The sequence below is a fragment of the Lepidochelys kempii genome, chromosome 3 (genome assembly GCF_965140265.1).
Source record: "Lepidochelys kempii isolate rLepKem1 chromosome 3, rLepKem1.hap2, whole genome shotgun sequence".
Lineage (NCBI taxonomy): Eukaryota > Metazoa > Chordata > Testudines > Cheloniidae > Lepidochelys > Lepidochelys kempii.
The window spans coordinates 91,998,549-92,016,291 of NC_133258.1; positions in this window are offsets into that span (position 1 = coordinate 91,998,549).

Below are 17,743 nucleotides of genomic sequence, written 5' to 3' on the forward strand. Positions count from 1 at the left end.
GTAAGATACATTGTGCTGAATTGAATGTATCTTCCTGTTTTTGTGTCTTTTTGTAACTTAAGGTTTTGCCTAGAGGCATTCTCTATGTTTTGAATCTGATTACCCTGTAAGGTATTTACCATCCTGATTTTACAGAGGTGATTCTTTTACCTTTTCTTTAATTAAAATTCTTCTTTTAAGAACCTGATTGATTTTTCATTGTTCTTAAGATCCAAGGGTTTGGATCTGTGTTCACCTATGCAAATTGGTGAGGATTTTTTTCAAGCCTTCCCCAGGAAAGGGGGTGTAGGGCTTGGGGGATATTTTGGGGGGAATATGTCTCCAAGTGGGCTCTTTCCCTGTTCTTTGTTTAACACACTTGGTGGTGGCAGCATAGGGTTCAAGGACAAGGCAAAGTTTGTACCTTGGGGACGTTTTTAACCTAAGATGGTAAGAATAAGCTTAGGGGGTCTTTCATGCAGGTCCCCACATCCGTACCCCAGAGTTCAGAGTGGGGAAGGAACCTTGACAGTTGCAAACACAGTTGTCCTCTAACAATTCGGTCTTGCTGCCTCTAGCATGAAGTTCGTATTTCCTATGGATTAAAAAATCTCTGTGCTGAGATAAAGTTCAGACGTGTGTACTGCTTGTCCTCTTATACAGGGCAGAAACCTGGACATTCTTACAGGAAAACTTTGAGCAGTTGGAGGCATTCCATAAAGCGGCTTGAATTTGTGCAGAATTCCATAATCTCACAGAAATCTGGCTTTCCACCAATTCCTCTCTATGTTCAAAAGTGGCATTGCATGCTCTTTGGCCATGTTGCCAGGATGGACAAAAACACCCCAGCACACCATGCCTTCAAACTCTTCATCGACACATGAATGGAATGCATACCCTGATCCTACCTGGTATCACCTGTGGACCCCTCCCAGAGAGTCACAGATTCAACAGACAGAACCAGATATGGGAATTTCACTCTACAATGTCTGGTATGATGCCATCATCTGTAGTCATGCTGGATGGTACAACAGTCCTCAGACTATGCTTGTTGAAGGAGGAGGAGGATGGTAGCGGAGGCTCTGGGCCAATAAGCTGGCACAACAGAGAGCTGGAAAGGCTCTACCATAGAGGCAGGCAATTTTTGATTTGGGGCTGTGAGTGAAGAGGGCAGAGAGCAACACAGGAGGCAGCCATGCTTGAGGTGATGACCCAAGTTTAGACCCAAGAGGGAAGCCCAACATCCATGGAGAATGGAGCTGATCCATGTAGTAGAAGCAAGGACTCAATACTCCAAGCTTGCATTATGCTTCAGCATCAGAAATCAAAACAAGGGGGATGGAAGGTATCTTTGTCTAGGACTGAGATGCTGGGGCTTGTTTGGATTCTTTGTCAGGTTAGAAGACATTAATTATATATTTAGGCAGTAGGGATAGGGTATATTGTACTATTGCTGTGGAATGTGTGTGACTCATTAAAGAGGCTCCCTTCCTTTGAAATGTCTCTGATACTCACTGAGGGTTTGTCCCTGCTTAAATAAAGGTGTTGCTTTATTAAGTGTAATATCCATTCATAGGAGTTAACTCCTGTTTCATCATGGGAGGTTGGTGCTTAGTCAGAGGCTGGGAGGAGGTTTGCCCATGTACGTAGTCTGTTGTCAGAATTGCTCTACCAACTCTAGGGTGCCCCCACTTTACGAGTGATACCACAAACAAGATTTGGGGAGTGTAGGTAAGGAGGCCTGGGACCATGTTGAGTTAATATTCTCAACAGGTAGCCCACCCCATCTTCATGACTATGGACTATAGGAAGGTGGATATTCTACATTCTGACCTTCATGAATCTCTACATTGTTGCCATACCTCTTGTGGAGATCATGGCCAGAATGATCATGAATGCCTTTTGGTGCTACTTTGTCTAACTCTAGGGCTACCCCATAAAGGTATTCGCTAGTCAAGGTACACCTTTTGAATGGTAGATTTCTGAGGAATTGTGTTCTCTATATGGTAGCCACAAACTAAGGACAGACAGCAGCCAACAATTCACAGTGAAAAGGAAAGACTGTCCCTTTAAAGAAGCAAGATCCAAGGGGCTTCCTGCAGGAAATACAGGGCTTAGTCTCAAAATAGGTCATTTAGGTCAGAGTTGCCAAGGGCAGAATAAAAGGTGTTCAGATGGAGAACCTACTGATAGCAGAGGAAAATCTGTTTTTCTTCTGGAATTGGAAATGTTGTGCTTTTCACCTGTGTATCTTTTGTTTTTACTTTGTGTTCATAAGAATACCAATTTTGTTTTGTTGTGTTTTGCTGAAACATTATTTGGACTTTCCAGCTGCTCAGGGAGTTTGTGATGTATTGAAGTATAATATATCACTGTAGTTTCTGGAAATATTTGTTGTTTCATATCTTTTTCTGTAATAACTTGCATTTTTATACTGCTGGTTGTATATCTACCTTATTTGTGGGAAGCCTTCTGCCTTTGTATTTGCTGGATATATTGTTCTGTGGGGGACGGCTTTTGTAGCATCTTGTTCCATTCGTAATGTGTTTGCAAGTATTTTTCTCAGTAGGAATTCAATATCTTATATTTATGCTGAAGGATCCCATGTCATATAAACAATGGACCCCAGGCCCACTTCTGCAAATAGAAACCATGTTCTCAGTGGGGGAGGTATAGAAAAGGAGAGCAGACTCCAGAGGAAACTGCCCTTCCTCATTGAGGGGATTTGTATCCCTAGGTGAATGGAGGTTGGACTGAGTTACCTATCCCCAATAGCCCCTCATGTCAATGGGATAAATCTGAGTCTGCACTAACTTCAACGGGACAAATCTGAGTTTGCACAGGTTCCTCCTCTGTATTGTGGATGACTTTTCACATGGGAAATTTTAAAGAAAGCTGCAGTACATGGAGCCCCTGTCAACATGGCTGTTGCAAGAACCCCCTGGATGAAGGGGGTGAGGCAGAGAGGGCAGTGGAGAGATAAAGTGCTTTCATATAGATGATCAGTGCCTCCAACAGCTAATGGCAGATCCTCAGGACTGTGTGGCTGGAAATACAACTCCTACCATCCAATGGAAGGATGAAGAGGAAACTGTGACTTGAAATATCTCATGTCAGACTAAGCAGCTGTAGGTGAGTGAGGCTCTCTATATGTACACAGATTGAATCTCTTCATCCATGACTGATGTGCAGTCAGCTTGGAGGTAAAATGTAACAGGCAATGCCTCAATTGATAAAGCAAATAAAAGGACACCTCTCTGAAGGGAAATTAATAGAAATAATGATACTTAGCACTCAGAGTGTATATTGTTTTCCATCCCAGGATTTAAAAGTGGGTAAACTTTGTTATCCCCATTTTACAGATGATTAAAGAGGGGTTAAGTGATCCACCAAAAGCAAATCAATTACATAGCTGGAAACAGAACGCAGGCCTCCTGACTCCTAGGTTTCTCAAAGACTCTGTAAGTTGTTCACATGCAACTTAGAGCTGATAAAACTGAGATCTGCAGTTGGTTGTCATCCACATAGTGAAGGCATAAAAAGCGCACTCTACCTAACCTTCAAACACTTTTTGTACATGGTGAATAACACGGGTTCCTGATTAGAACCTGATCGGACCTCCTTGTATGAGGCTAACAAGCCATTACCCAAAACAGCTGACTTGAACAGTTTTTTTTTAAACCCTTTGGGGTCCAGAAGCAAGTCAGCAAACTCCATTTGAAGTTCAGAATTCTCAAGTGACTAACCAATGGTGAAATAAATCTACAATAGGTACAAAATACATGTCTTCCTTTGCTGTTTCTGAGATGATGGTTACTTACTTGCCATCAGCTAGAGACTATTTTTGTTTCCAATATATTACTCGTAGCATCTGTTAGTCTAGGGGCAACAATTTCTTTAAGTTTATAAAATGTCATATACCCATCTGTGACCAGGGCTTCTATAGTTCTGGAGCACCTTTACAACAAATCTTACCTCTTTCAATGAAATAGGGACTATTAAGTATTCCACCTGATCCTTTCTTACCATGGCAATTCTATGTAAATTATTGAAAAAATTGTCATCTTTTTTTTTCATTATCTTCTGAATATAAAGGCTATTAAAATGTGGCAAATGCATCTACTGTCTAACATCCTCTTTCATTTCTAACATTTTAGGGTATTGTATATTTGTCAGGGCTCTGGAAAATTCTTGTTTCTTTAATTGGTTGTTAAGGTATCTATTTGACTTGCTTCTAAATTTAAGCTAAGAATGGCAATACTGGGTCAAACCAATTTTTCATCTAGCCCAGTATCCTGTCTTCTGACAGTGGCCAATGCCAGGTGCTTCAGAGGGAATGAACAGACGAGGGCAATTATCAAGTGATCCATCCCCTGTTGTCCAGTTCCAACTTCTGATAGTCAGAGATTTCACTACACTCAGAGCATGGGGTTGTGTCCCTGAACCTCTTGACTAACAGTCCATCAGTGGCTAACTTCCATGAATTTATCTAATTTTTTAAAACTCTGTTATGCATTTGGCTTTCACAGGATCCCCTGACAATGAGTTCCACAGGCTGCCTGAGTTGTGTGAACAAGCTCTTCCTTGTGTTTTTGTTTTTAAACCTGCTACCTATTAATTTCATTGGGTGATCCCTTGTTCTTGTGTGATGTGAAAGGGTAAATAATACTTCCTTATTCACTTTATACCATTTGTGATTTTATAGACTTCTGTCATATGCCTCCTCAGTTGTCTCTTTTCTAAGCTGAAAAGTCCCAGTCTTTTAAATCTCTCCTCATAAGGAAGCTATTCCATACCCATAATCACTTTTGTTGCCCTTCTCTGTTCTTTCTTTATCTCTTCCATATCTTTCTTGAGATGGGGCAACCAGAACTGCTCAAAGTATTCAAAGTGTGGGTGTACCATGAATGTATATAGTGGCATGATATTTTCAATCTTATCTATCCCTTTCCTAATGATTCCTAACATTCTGTTGGCCTTTTTTGATTGCTGCTGAACATGGAGCAGATATTTTCAGAGAACTATCCACCATGACTCCAAGATCTCTTTCTTAAGTGGTAACACCAAATGTGGACCCCATCATTTTGTATTTATTGGGATGATATTTTCTAATTTGCATTACTTTGCACCTATCAATATTGAATTTCCTCTGCCCTTTTGCTGCCCGGTCTCCCAGTTTTGTGAGATCTCATTGTAACTCGTGGCAGTCAGCTTTGGACTTAACTCTCTTGAGTAATCTTGTATCATCTGCAAATTTTGCTGCCTCGCTGTTTATCCCTTTTTTCGGGTCGTTTATACATATGGTGAACAGCACTGTTCCAGTACAGATCCTTAGGGGACCCTGCTATTAACCTATCTCCATTGTGAAAACTAATTGTTTATTCCTTACCTTTATTTCCCATCTTTTAACCAGTTATTGACCTGTGGGAGGATCTTCCCTCTTATCCCATGACTGTCCAGTTTGCTTAAGAGCCTTTGGTGTGGTTATCTTTGTTTGTCATACCTAAATGGCAGTTCACTCTTGGCTGGGGGCTGGATTGGCATGCTTTAATCAGACAAAATTCCTATGGACTTGAACGTGAGTTCAGCTTGTAGAAAGAGCAATCCTTTAAGTAATCTGTATACTTTAGTTTTATTAAAATGTTATAGAAAAATTTTCTCTTTGAGCCAAATTGTGGATCTCTAACTGAAGGATTTATTTATTTTGGACTACTTGTTTTGTTATTCATGAGAAACTTCCATTGATATGGGTAGAATTCCTGCACATGGTTAAAATGCAGAACACATGGTACCAGAATACTTCAGCATAGCTTAAAGGGTGTAATTTTGCTGTTGGGATATTGTATTCAGTTCTTTTTATTTAATGATCTTAACTTTTTGTGTGCGATATAGAGTAGTGAGTTCAACCCCGAGAGCCATTTTAAGTTGTTCAGAGTATAACTTTTAATGCTTTCTTTATCATTACTGTACCAATAATTTTATCGCCTCCTTTGCAAATTATTGACTTTCTTTTTGTCCCACTAAAGAATAATTTTTGTATTGTGTGTTAATTTATTATGCTTAAAGATACAGGAGTGAGATCAGAAATTTCAGATATTTGCATTCCTTTATTCTTCAGCTTTGAACTTGAAGTATTACAAAATGATGTATTCCAGTGAGAATTATGAGCTACTGAATAGTATGCATAATCTTTTCTTGAGGATTTTTAAATGTTCAAGTGTCTCCTAATATCCTTTCCCTGATTGTTATTAGGTTTGGTAGAATGTAGTTGCTGTGATTATTTGTCTTCATTAATATTGGTTGGTCATCTTTTGTGTTTAAATTTGTCTTTTTACTTGATTAAAGACTCCTCCCCAAATAAAATAGATGTCTGTTGTTACATTTTTTTCCCAAGAAACTGCATATTTTGAATTCACAATGGGCGCATACTTCCTAAGAGTTGTGAAACTTCTTCATTATCTGGTTCTGTAGAAGAAATGAGGACAATTTTATGTATTGCATCTTTATTCTTTGTGTAAGGAAAACATCTTAACCAGTCCATCTTCCTTTAATTTATAATGTTCTGCATTAGGCAAATAACGTTTCTCCAGTAATAGCACTTTGGAGTTTACATAAATTTAGTACCTTTTTACTTTTTTCTAGGGGAGTTGACATTCAGACCCGCTGCATTATGTTGAGGAAAGCTGTCTTGTTTGTACATTTGTATTGTATATCTGTCAAAGAAAATGTTTCCCAAATTGTGGGTCGCGGGAAGGTTCTAGATGGGTTGCCACATCCAGGGTGGGATTATACCATCATTGGGCTCTGGCCTAGGCAAACATATAGTTCTCTTGGTCCAGTGTGGGTGTGTTGGAGAATGAACCTGTCCCACTCTCATCCAGCAATAGCAGCTCTTGACATGTGGGGCTGGGTTCAGTTCCCCACTCTAGGTGTTGTGACCTGGCACACTTTGCAGTGCCACTCAGGTTTGGCCCAACTGCTCCTCAAGGGCTGACTGGACAAAACCTGAGTAGCATTCATGTTTCACAGATTCCAAGGCCAGGAAGGACCATTGTGAACATCTAGACTGACCTCCTGTATAACACAGGCCATAGAACTTCTCTCAAACAATTCCTAGAGCAGATTTTTTCGAAAAACATCCAATCTTGATTTAAAAATTGTCAGTGATGGAGAATCCACCACTACCCTTGTTAAATTGTTTAGTTAATTATCCTCACTGTTAAAAATTTGCCTTTATTGCCATTCTGTATTTGTCTAGCTTCACCTTCCAGCCATTCGATCATGTTATTACCTTTCTCTGCTGGACTGAAGAGTCCATTATTAATGATTTGTTTCTCACATAGATACTATAGATACCCTTTTCTCCAGGTCACAGTCCTGCCCCCTCATATTTGACCCAGCTGCCCCTCTGTTATAATGAAGGGGCAGCCAGGTCAAACCTAAGTGGTGCTGAAACCCCGTGCACTAGGTAGCAATGTCTGGAGCAGGGAGCCAGGCCTAGCTTCATGGGACAGGAGCCACTGCTGCAAGGTGCGTGAAGGGTGGGATCATTCTTCATTCCTCCCATTTCACCCCCAGGGCCTCTTCTCCACAGCAAACTGGGATTAGGGTTGTTGTGCCAGGGTGGAGAATGCGCATATGTAATGGTAGGTTGCAGGGGAAAAAAAGACAAAATGTTCTTGGTGGGTTGCTTTAGTAAACAGTTAGGGAACCAGTGATATAAGGTACTTCAATGGCCCCCATTGTGCCTCACTACACCCTTGTGAAGTAGAGAAGTGCTATTATCCTCATTGTACAGATGGAGAACTGAGACAGAGGGCTTGTCTACTCTGCCCTGCAGTTCAGGACTGTGAGGATGTGACTAGCAGTGCACACCAGGGCACTGCACAGTAACTCCGCCCTGTGGACACTGTGGGTGTGAACTAAAAATGCTCTTCAAACAGGATTACATTAAAGAGAACTAGGAACCTTTTCGTTCAGATCTGCAGCGCCAAAGTGAAAAGATATAGTGCAGCACCTTGAGCACCGCTATTCACACCTCCATAGTCCAAACTACGGGGCAGAGTAGGCCTCGCTGAAGTGATTTACCCAAAGCCACAGAGGACGTCTGTGGTAGAAACAGAAACTGAACCTGGGTCTTCTGAGTGCCAAGCTACAGCCCTAACCACTGGACCTCATCCACTCTCACGTATGTGTGCGCTCAAGTGTGTGGGCTCTCAAAACTTCATCTGTCTATTTTGTTTTTCTTTATTTCTCTGCATTTAAAGTACCCTAAATCTCTTAATAGTGTTTGGTTGGTGGGGTTTTTTTAAAAAGTTTCTTTATTTTCCTGCAGTATAGCGATGGAGATTGATTAAAGAGTAAAATACATAGCCCCCCCATGTGATGTTAAATATCAATAATAATTGTGGATGATATCAAATTGAATGTAATAAATCTACATGAGCATTGGTGTAATCAATATCCTCATTTTTTTAGGAAAATGAGGACCATGGGGTGAAATCCCAGCCGCACTGAAGTCAGTGGGAGTCTTTCCATTGACTTCAGTGAGATCAGGATTTCACCAATGGTGAGTAAATGACTAATCTTGGTCAGGTGAGGAATTTTTATTTGTGTTTTTAAGAGCTTAATGCTATTTTATGCAAAGCTCCACAGCATTAGAAAACTTAATGGAAGACTGGGTAGAAGGATGGTCCAAAGGCAAGTGCAAGAATTTTCTCTTACCTGTTGTGACAGATTGGAATCAATCTGATTGGCTGGGGAAGAGCTCAGTGTATCCTTTCCTTGTGTAAGGAGCATTTCTGCAGAGATGGTGGAATCTTAGGTTTCCTCCTTTCTGGGACCTTGCTTTGCCTTAACTTTGCATTTCCATTGTCTGGATAACAAATAAATAAGAATAAGGGATCCTGCCTTTAGGTGGTTTCACTTTCACCATGCCTGTTAGTCATAATATATAGTTTTGTCATTTCACCTATGGCAGTTGTCTGAGCAGTTGGAGATGCAAGCAGTACTCTCCACAGCATCCCCTAGTGGTACAACATGGAGATGCTGGAAGTAAAAAGGGGTGGGAGAAAGAAGAAAGGCGGGGAAGCCTTTGTGCTAGGAAGAACTCCGTTATAATAAGTAACAAAGCAATGGATGCTGACTTCAGAGAAGGCAAAATTAAGGTACCAAAGTAAGTTTCAGCTCTTTATGTTGGTTTTACACTAGTCTAAACTGGAATAAACTGTAATTTAATCTCAAATTATGAACAATAGAAAACAGGAGTTTTTATGTTTATAATGGAAACATTTTGCAACTTTAACTACAGCATCTGCGAACAAGAAACATTGTATTCCTATGGGTATTAATCAATCTGTGATCTAGTGGATAAAGGGACAACTTGATAAAGAAGCTGCCTGGAACAGTAATTGGAGAGATGCAAGTAAGCCTGCCACTGATTGTTGTTCTCTCCTTCCCTAAGGCATGTATTTTGGACATGGTGTGGTGTATTTGAGCCCTTTGATCCATTAACTACTCTCAGGGCCTGCTTTCTCTTTTCGTACAGGTTTTTTTGTTTTGTTTTGTTTTTTAAGAATTTATGGTGAGGGAATATTTTCCCCTGCTGCTTCAGACCATATGAACATTATGTGTTGTACCTGGTGAAACTTTTTTCTCTTCTATCATTTTTAACTTGAAGCTTTGGGAAGCCATGCCTAACAGATCTTCAGCTGCATCTAAAGAAACCTCTTGCACCCCTTTCTACTGCTATCACCCAGTGCACATCCGCATCCTACTGTTTATAAATTGAGCATGGATCAGGAAACAGACTTCAAAGAAATGATTGCTAGAAATCTGGAACTGTTCCACAGAAGATTAGATACATTGTACTGTTTCCCTTCTTGTTTCAGAGTAAAGATTGAACCAACAATGCAAGAGGAAAATAATGAATGATCAGGAACCAGCAGGCCCAATTCTGCCCTAAGTTAGACTGGTACAACCTCACTAAAAGACTTTGGCCCAATGACTTCTTTGCAAAAAGTTCCTATAAAGAGAACAAACAGAGATGAAAACAAACCCATGCAATACAGAAATGAGAAATTAAGAAAGCTAAAACTTGAAATCTCAAGTCTTTAGATGACACTGAGAAATCAGGGCTGGTGATATTTGCTCTCATGCTCTCCCTCCCTTATTTTTTAAACAGGTTGGTCAAATAAAACTTCTGGGTCTTCAACCTGTTAATTTCTACCTTTATCCGTTTCTTCTACGTGGACAGTGCTTCATAACTCTAAGGCTTTTACTATAGTATGTTCATAATTAAGGCTTGTGAGACATATGGACTTGCAGGGTTGTGAGTTTAATCCTTGGATCTGGCAAATCTGCAGCTGGTGCAGACTTTAGGGGTCATGGAAAAGAGTCTATCACCTTCATGCTTCCCCAATACCTGGGGCTGCTGAGGGCTTATTCACACACCAACACAAGTTAGAGTAGTCACAGGGCCGTTATGTAAGTGAGGAGTAGCTGGAGCACAGAAGCATTCCTGCTGTGTCCTGAAATACTGCCTATGATGCAGTGTGCCAGGCAGGGCGATGATGGCATGGCTATGACAACTCTATGCTGCCTAGGGGTTCCCCAAACCAGGGGAAACTCCGTTGCCTGGTTAGGATAGATCATGTGGCAACTTTGCACCATTGGAGCAGTGCAAAAGGCTGTGTCCTTGGTCAGGATTTAGCTCTATCAGTTTTGAATCTAGAGGGCTGTAATGCACTGGTTAAGTGCAGGAAAGAGGGCCTTCTGGTGTTTGTAAAGATGGTCATTTGGGAAAAGTTGTATCCCTTTTTGAAATTATCTCACTCCTATATAACTGATTGATTGCAATGGTGAATTTTACCCAGCAAAGCTTTACATTTCCTTTAAGGACGTGTTGTCATCTAGACTTGGAGGAAAGCCAAGATTTGAATATGATTAAGAAAACACCACCATTAATGGACATACTGTTAGTGACAAGACAGAGCACCTGAAAAATGCCAGAGAGCGCGCACAGTGGTCCACACCAGCATTCACCCAAGCTGTCACCTCATTTAGATGAGAAATGAGACAAGAGCCAGCCTCATCATTTGCTAATCTTGAGAATGCAATCTCTGAAATAAAACAAAGCTTAATAAAAACAGATGAGGGGGCAGAATAACTGGAGCAGCAAATGGGGAGGGAGAGGGAAAGAGTGGAAAAAGTATTGATCGTTTTTATTGAAGCAAGAGAGACAATTGTGCACAAAATGTGATAATTTACAAAACAGACAAAGAATGAATAATATAAGATTTTATGGGTGATCAGAAGAAGAAAATTATTAAATGTTAGAATTACTGCCTTTATTTTTAAATTAAGTGCTAGAATTAAATGGGATTTTTTACTGGATTTTAGTATAAAGCCATGGGATACTGACCCAAAGGAGACAGAGTATGTTTCGGGATTATGTGGAGGTGGTAAAACTTGTGAATGGAGGCTAGAATGGATTATACTGTTGATTTAACTGGTGATTACTTGGATTTATACTGATTGCATTGCCAAGAAATGCATTTGGACCACATTATTATTGCAATAGCACCTGCTGGATTCAATCAGGTTGGGGCCTGATTGTGTTAGGCCCCATAAATTAATTAATTTTGATTGATTGTTTGGGAATATGTAGTGTAATACACTTGCAGTAAGTATTTTGACAGACTTCTAAAATAAAGATTATTAAACTGGAAGCTGCCCTAGTATTATAATTGGACATGCTGCTGCACTTTCAAGATTGTTCCTGAAACTACTGTTACATAACAATGAACACATTTATTTCATTTATGTCCCAGGATCTTGAATATAGTTATCTGGGCTATTTTGAAGGTGATCTGTTCTTAACATTCCTTCTCCTAATACATATGGGCATTGTATTTTAGCTACATTTTGCTACTCTAACCAGAAATATTGAATGTGTTGCTAAAAGAAATAATACGAAGAAAAAAGCTGCTTACCCTAACTCACATTAAATATAACTTCATGACTTTGTTGTTGATTTGTTTTCTTTTAATGGGCTTGGTTTTGAGTTGTAGAGTTTTAAGACATTTCCAAATTTACATGGAGTACTGCAATAATAAAGGGAAAAATAAGCTGCAAAATTAATATTTCTGAACATATGCCTTGTAAAAGAGAGATAATATTGTGGTGCAAACTTTATCGGGAAGGAATCCCAGAAATAAGAGAAGGGGACTATCGGATTGCTTTGTTGATAATGCAAGCGATGTTAAGAACAGCACTATTGTCCCACATACGGAAGCACTAGAATACAGATGGACATGCAGTGCTGAGGAAATAAGAATGCAGGATGCATTATTGCAACAGAACACGTAATAAAAAGACCCCAAAGGAGCATGATTTCTTCCTATACTAAGGTCTTTAGAACCTCATGGGAGGAACATCCTAATCAAGAATTAAAATATTCCATTCTTCTCCCAAGAACAGACATCTCAAGTGATCTATCTGGGAAGAAGTAAATCATCCTTATCATGTAAAACATCTAAGAAATTAGTTTGAATTGCTTTCTGTGCATTTAGAAAAAACTTAAATTGCTGCTATGGGATGTTGTCCAGCCTCATTTCTCACACTTTCTCTTTTTAAACAGCTCTTAACTTGAGGAATCTAGACACATTTTAAATCTCTGAGAGATGTTGATGGTGACGATGACACCTAATGAAGGTGAGGCATTTAACTTTCTTTTCCTTAGAGACATACAGGCCATAAAATGTCACTGGAAGCCCACTGTGATGGGGTTAGAAAGATCTGAGGATGGTATAATTGTCAGGGAGGGGCAGGCCTTTCATTTGTTTGTTCCTGTAGGCAACAGGGATTTGACTCTTTAGATGCTAATCTTTCATAGTCTTGCCTCATCATTAGAGGCCTTTACAAAGTAGGGATCTGTATCTGTCTCAAATCTTTTCCTTCCAGTATGAAACCATAGGAAGCTGTGAAATAGAGGAGGGTTCCCCCACGTATCTGGAGAAGAGGTATCCTTCCTCCCACTATCCCAGCAAATATTTTCTCTTTCCTGAATCTGTTCTATTTTTATCATATATAATATGTATAAAATGTTCCCTGTGCAAACACAATGGCCCTGGTAGTGGTGGTGGTCTGTGCTGCCATGCAGAGGCTAGAGCTAAGTTCTTAAATTTGTCCTCTTTCTCCTTGGGTTGGCAAGGCTGGGGTGAGAAAGTTAAGCCCTACTAAAGGGAAAGGGCCATTGTTATATTGCTCTGCTAATATGCCCTGCTGGGCAAAAATGGAATAAGGTGAACACAACTTGACAGCTTTTTTAAAGTGAAGTAATCAGATTATAAAATCTAATAGGAGATAGAAAAGTTGAGCCTAATGGGGTCAAAAAATTGAAGAGTTTTCCTCTTAGTTCATAGTCTGGTAAACATAATCAACTGCTTTGCTTCTTTTCTTTTCTTGCCACTTTGCAGCTCCCCTCTTGCACAGAAGAACAAAAGCAAAAGGAGCAAAGTAGTGGAACAACTATAGAGCATCTCATTGCTAGAGACCTTTCAGAAATGGAGAAGCAGGCTGTTATGGTAATTCTTGTGAAATCGGTCAATGCTTGAAAGGAGACAGTCATCCTGAAGTTCAAAATTAGCCGTGTACAACTGTGCATCTACTCTGTGTGAAACTACTGCAATGGTGCATCAGATCAAGTAATTATACATACAGATGTTCAGGCAAGTGTCTAGATGTATAGTCAGTGTGACAGACTCAGACCAGAAGGATATAAGAGAGGAGTGGAAGGCAGGTATATCAGCCTCAGAATGAGCAGGTCCCTGTTCCCTGGATAGCCAAACAAAGGCTACTCCAGGCCAGTCAAGACCCCGATGACAATTTAACCAGTTAAGGTCGTTAGGCTAATGCTGGCACCTGACCTCAATTAACTGGCAAAGGATTAGTTAAGGCAGTTAGGCTAATGGAGACAGCTGGAACCAGTTAAGGTCACACTCATACTGCTTAAAAGCTCTCCTTTCCAGCTTCTCTTGAGAGAAGCCCAGATGAAAGGAGCTGGAGGAGAGGAAGCATTGCTGAATCCTGAGGTAAGGGTGAAGCTTGGAAAAAAGAGACCATGGGAAAGTGGCCCAGGGAATCAAAGCAGCATCAGTGGTGAAGGGAAAACTGCCAACAGCTGCTACCATTAGGGTCCCTGGGCTGGAATCCGGAGTAGAGGGTGGGCCCGGGTTCCCCCCCGCCATGCTCTACAGAGATCCCCTTTAGAGGGGAAGCAGACTTTGGTCCAGGCGGGAGGCCAAACTGTGCCTACTGAGGTCTAAGGAGCAACAGAGACTGTGGGTATTCCACCTTCCCACCTCCCATACTGGCCTGTGATGAAAGTAGCTCAATAAGCTGTGACCTTTGCCGCTATACTGGAAAAGGGAGTTCATATTGAGGGTCTTAGCGAGCTACTGAAACCACTGAATCTGCCTGGAAGCGCGGGACCCACCAATACAGGCTCAGAGCTTTGTCATATCAGTTACCTGACATGCATGGGAAAGTGTAAAAATTGCACACTCCTAATTTTGAAAATAGACCCTGAATCTATAGGGTTTTTGTTTTTGCTTGGTGAATGCTTGAGCTTTGGCATCTATTTGGAAATTGTTCAGATAATTAATCAAAACAGCTTTTCTACTTGTGTAATTTTATATTATCCAATAGCAGGTAAATGACTAATGCTATAAATTGTGATCTCCATGGGCCTTTTTATTAGAACTTTGCCCAGCATGTGTATCTCTTCAGTCCTCCTAACCATTTCTAACCCTGGTAGCTCTCTCGAAGCATGAGTCTGTTTCAGAGGTTTCCTTTTAACTTCTGGGTCATTAGGTGTGACTCACTCTGAAAATGAATGGGAACAAAATCCTGTATCAGTTTTAAAACTAACTAAAAATAATGATAATTTGTGGTTCCCGGAAAAAAAATCTTACTTAAAAGGAATTGCCAAAGAACAACATCAGAATAGAATTGCTACTGTCTGCAATGTGCGGGTATGCAGAGAGTAAGAGATAAGAATTACCTCATCTAATGCGGCTCAGCGACACAATAAGTGGAAGGTGTTTGAATTTTGCTAGGCTATTCTGCTTATCATTTAAGAATAATATAATTATTAGTGCTTTCAAATAATTAATTAGAAACTCAGCAAAATCTATGATTTCTGGTCTGGAAAATAGATTTTTAAAATATTTGTATCAAATATTAAGGACTGGTTTTAACAGATTTCTTTGTATGCAACACTCAGAAAAGGGACACAAATCCTGCATCAGTCCTTTTTCACTAAAACGGGGGCAGTGCAAAGTATGAGGTTATCATGATACAGTGGGAAAACAGCTGGTGCATATCTGATTTATATTGGATTTCTAACACTATATTAGAAAAAACAAATATGGTAAGAAAATGCTGGTGCAGACTTTGTTTCCATAAAAAGGTTCACAAATGAGGTTTGATATAAGGTGTCCACGTCTCCCTGTCTGAGACCGTACCTGGAGGGTCTGGCTGGTGGTGTGGGGAGTTTAACTTCTTCAGCAAGTTCAGGTGGGCATATGCCATACAAGGGAGCAGGTACTGGTAGACGTAGATTGTTCCTATCTTCTATTTTTATGACTCAATGTAACTGTCTGTGATAGATCTTGTGTTGCTGTGTCAAACAGATTCCAAGCTGAATAGGTTTTATTAAATGTTTGTTGTTGAATTTTATGCTCATGAAAGAGGATGACTGATAAGACTAGCAACAGGTAGGCATAGTGTGAGATGATTGCAAGCGCTTCCCATGCAGCTGTGCATGGAAGTAGCCATTAAAAAGAGAATATTTGTTTGTAGATACCACAAAGTTGCTACTGCTATTTCCTAGTCTTACACTTGCATGGAAAAACACTGGTATCTCAGTTCATGTGGCAATTGTTGCCAAGTTCTGACTTTTAATTGGCAACTACTGTACAACATTCTTTACCCTCTTTGTAGTTTTCTCCAATTCAGAGCATGGTTAACTGTTGTTGTGTGTTGGAATGTTTATGTGATGGATAAAGATGTGGTGGTAGTTCTTATTTTTATTTATAGCGTAAACTAAAGTTTGAACTTAGCTCTGCAGGTATGAAAGCGTAGTGAACTAATCTACTGTGCCACCTAATTGAACTCTGTTTCCCAATAGTTTAGCCTCTTTATGGTCCCTCTTTTAATGTTGTTTACCACTAAAAAGACAGTCTAATTTTCCCTCCATTTTCTTTGTACATGTTAAACATCATGTTGCTTTCTAAGCCCATAATAATAATTCAGGTTGTAGAGGGACATGTTTTGACAAGAACATTATACATAATTTTTAAATTAACAGAGAAACCATGACTTACATGGTTTGACAGTTTTAGGGCTTGTCATTTCTAAAAGGCTGGGTAATCTGAACAAGAGATTTCCTTTAATTAGGTTTATTTACTGCTCCATAAAATGAAACCGCCAAAGGACCTTTAGTCTGCAGTTTTGCATGGAGTGAAGAAAGGTACTTTATTGTGTTGCTTTATGATAGTACTCTTACTGCAGAATAATGCATTCTTACACCAAAGCCACATCAGAAAGTGGTGATGTCATTGTTTCCATTTTCTGGTTTGTCTACTTGTTAATTTTTGTGAAAATAAATGTTACTATGCAGAAAGATAAAATCTGCATAGAGATAATGGAGCAGTGAGTAGTAATGAAAAACTTCCCTAGTCATTTTGTGCTAACAGCTATGTGAAGATTTTAATGGCATACACTGATCGATCTGAGTTTACATAATCTAATAACAGATGGATATGCACATTTCCCAGAACTAAACCTTCATAAATGTTTATAATGAGCACTACAAAACTGGAGCAAGGAGAATAAAGATAAAAGAAAATTAATAAATGAAATAAACTGAAAAGGTGAAAGGAAGGGAGAATACTATATTTACAGTGTGAGGCATACAAAAACAATCTACTGTGTGTTGGAATGGAATCCATCCTATATTGTAGTATCCATCTTGGGGCAGAAAATATGAATACCTCCTACAGGAAGATGAGGACAAATGGAGTTATGAAAAAATAGGTTTGAGCTGATGATAAATAGTGTTTCCAAGGATTTTTATTTCGCTCACAAGAACTTGGCACATAAGAGATTGGTGTAAAATGAATTTTATTTGTAAACTTCCAGAATAATCTGCTTGAGTTCTTTAAATTGTTCAAGGAAATTGTTCAAGTCCATTGGTGAGTCAGGATCCCTCTACCAGCAACCACATCATCCTCTGTGACCTAGTTGTATTCTTCTGGTACAATGCAATGTATGATACCAAAGAAAAAATGCCTATGAGCTGGAGATAGTGTTCTTGGCCAGTTTTGGAATGAAATTAGATAAATCCAGAGTTTTAACAACTTTAAGCTATGCTGTAAGACCAGCTTTGATAAAGCTTTCCTGCCATTACCAGAAGGATGTAAAAAGAAATTTTTTTATAGATAACATAAGCCCAAGGGAAGAAGAGCAAAAGATTCTTTGAAGCCCAGTAAGGACCTCACTATGTGGGTCTAATTTACCTGAGGAGGGCATTCCTACTACAGTGGGAAAATGCTTTAAGCAGATATAAACCAATACAAAAATATATGCAGAGGAAACTAGAAGGCCTTTCAGAAATATTCAGGACTCAAGAGCCGCCTTCTTTCCCTTGCTTTTCTCTCTCTGACCAGGAGCCTCGTATTCCAACCACCACTATGTCTGG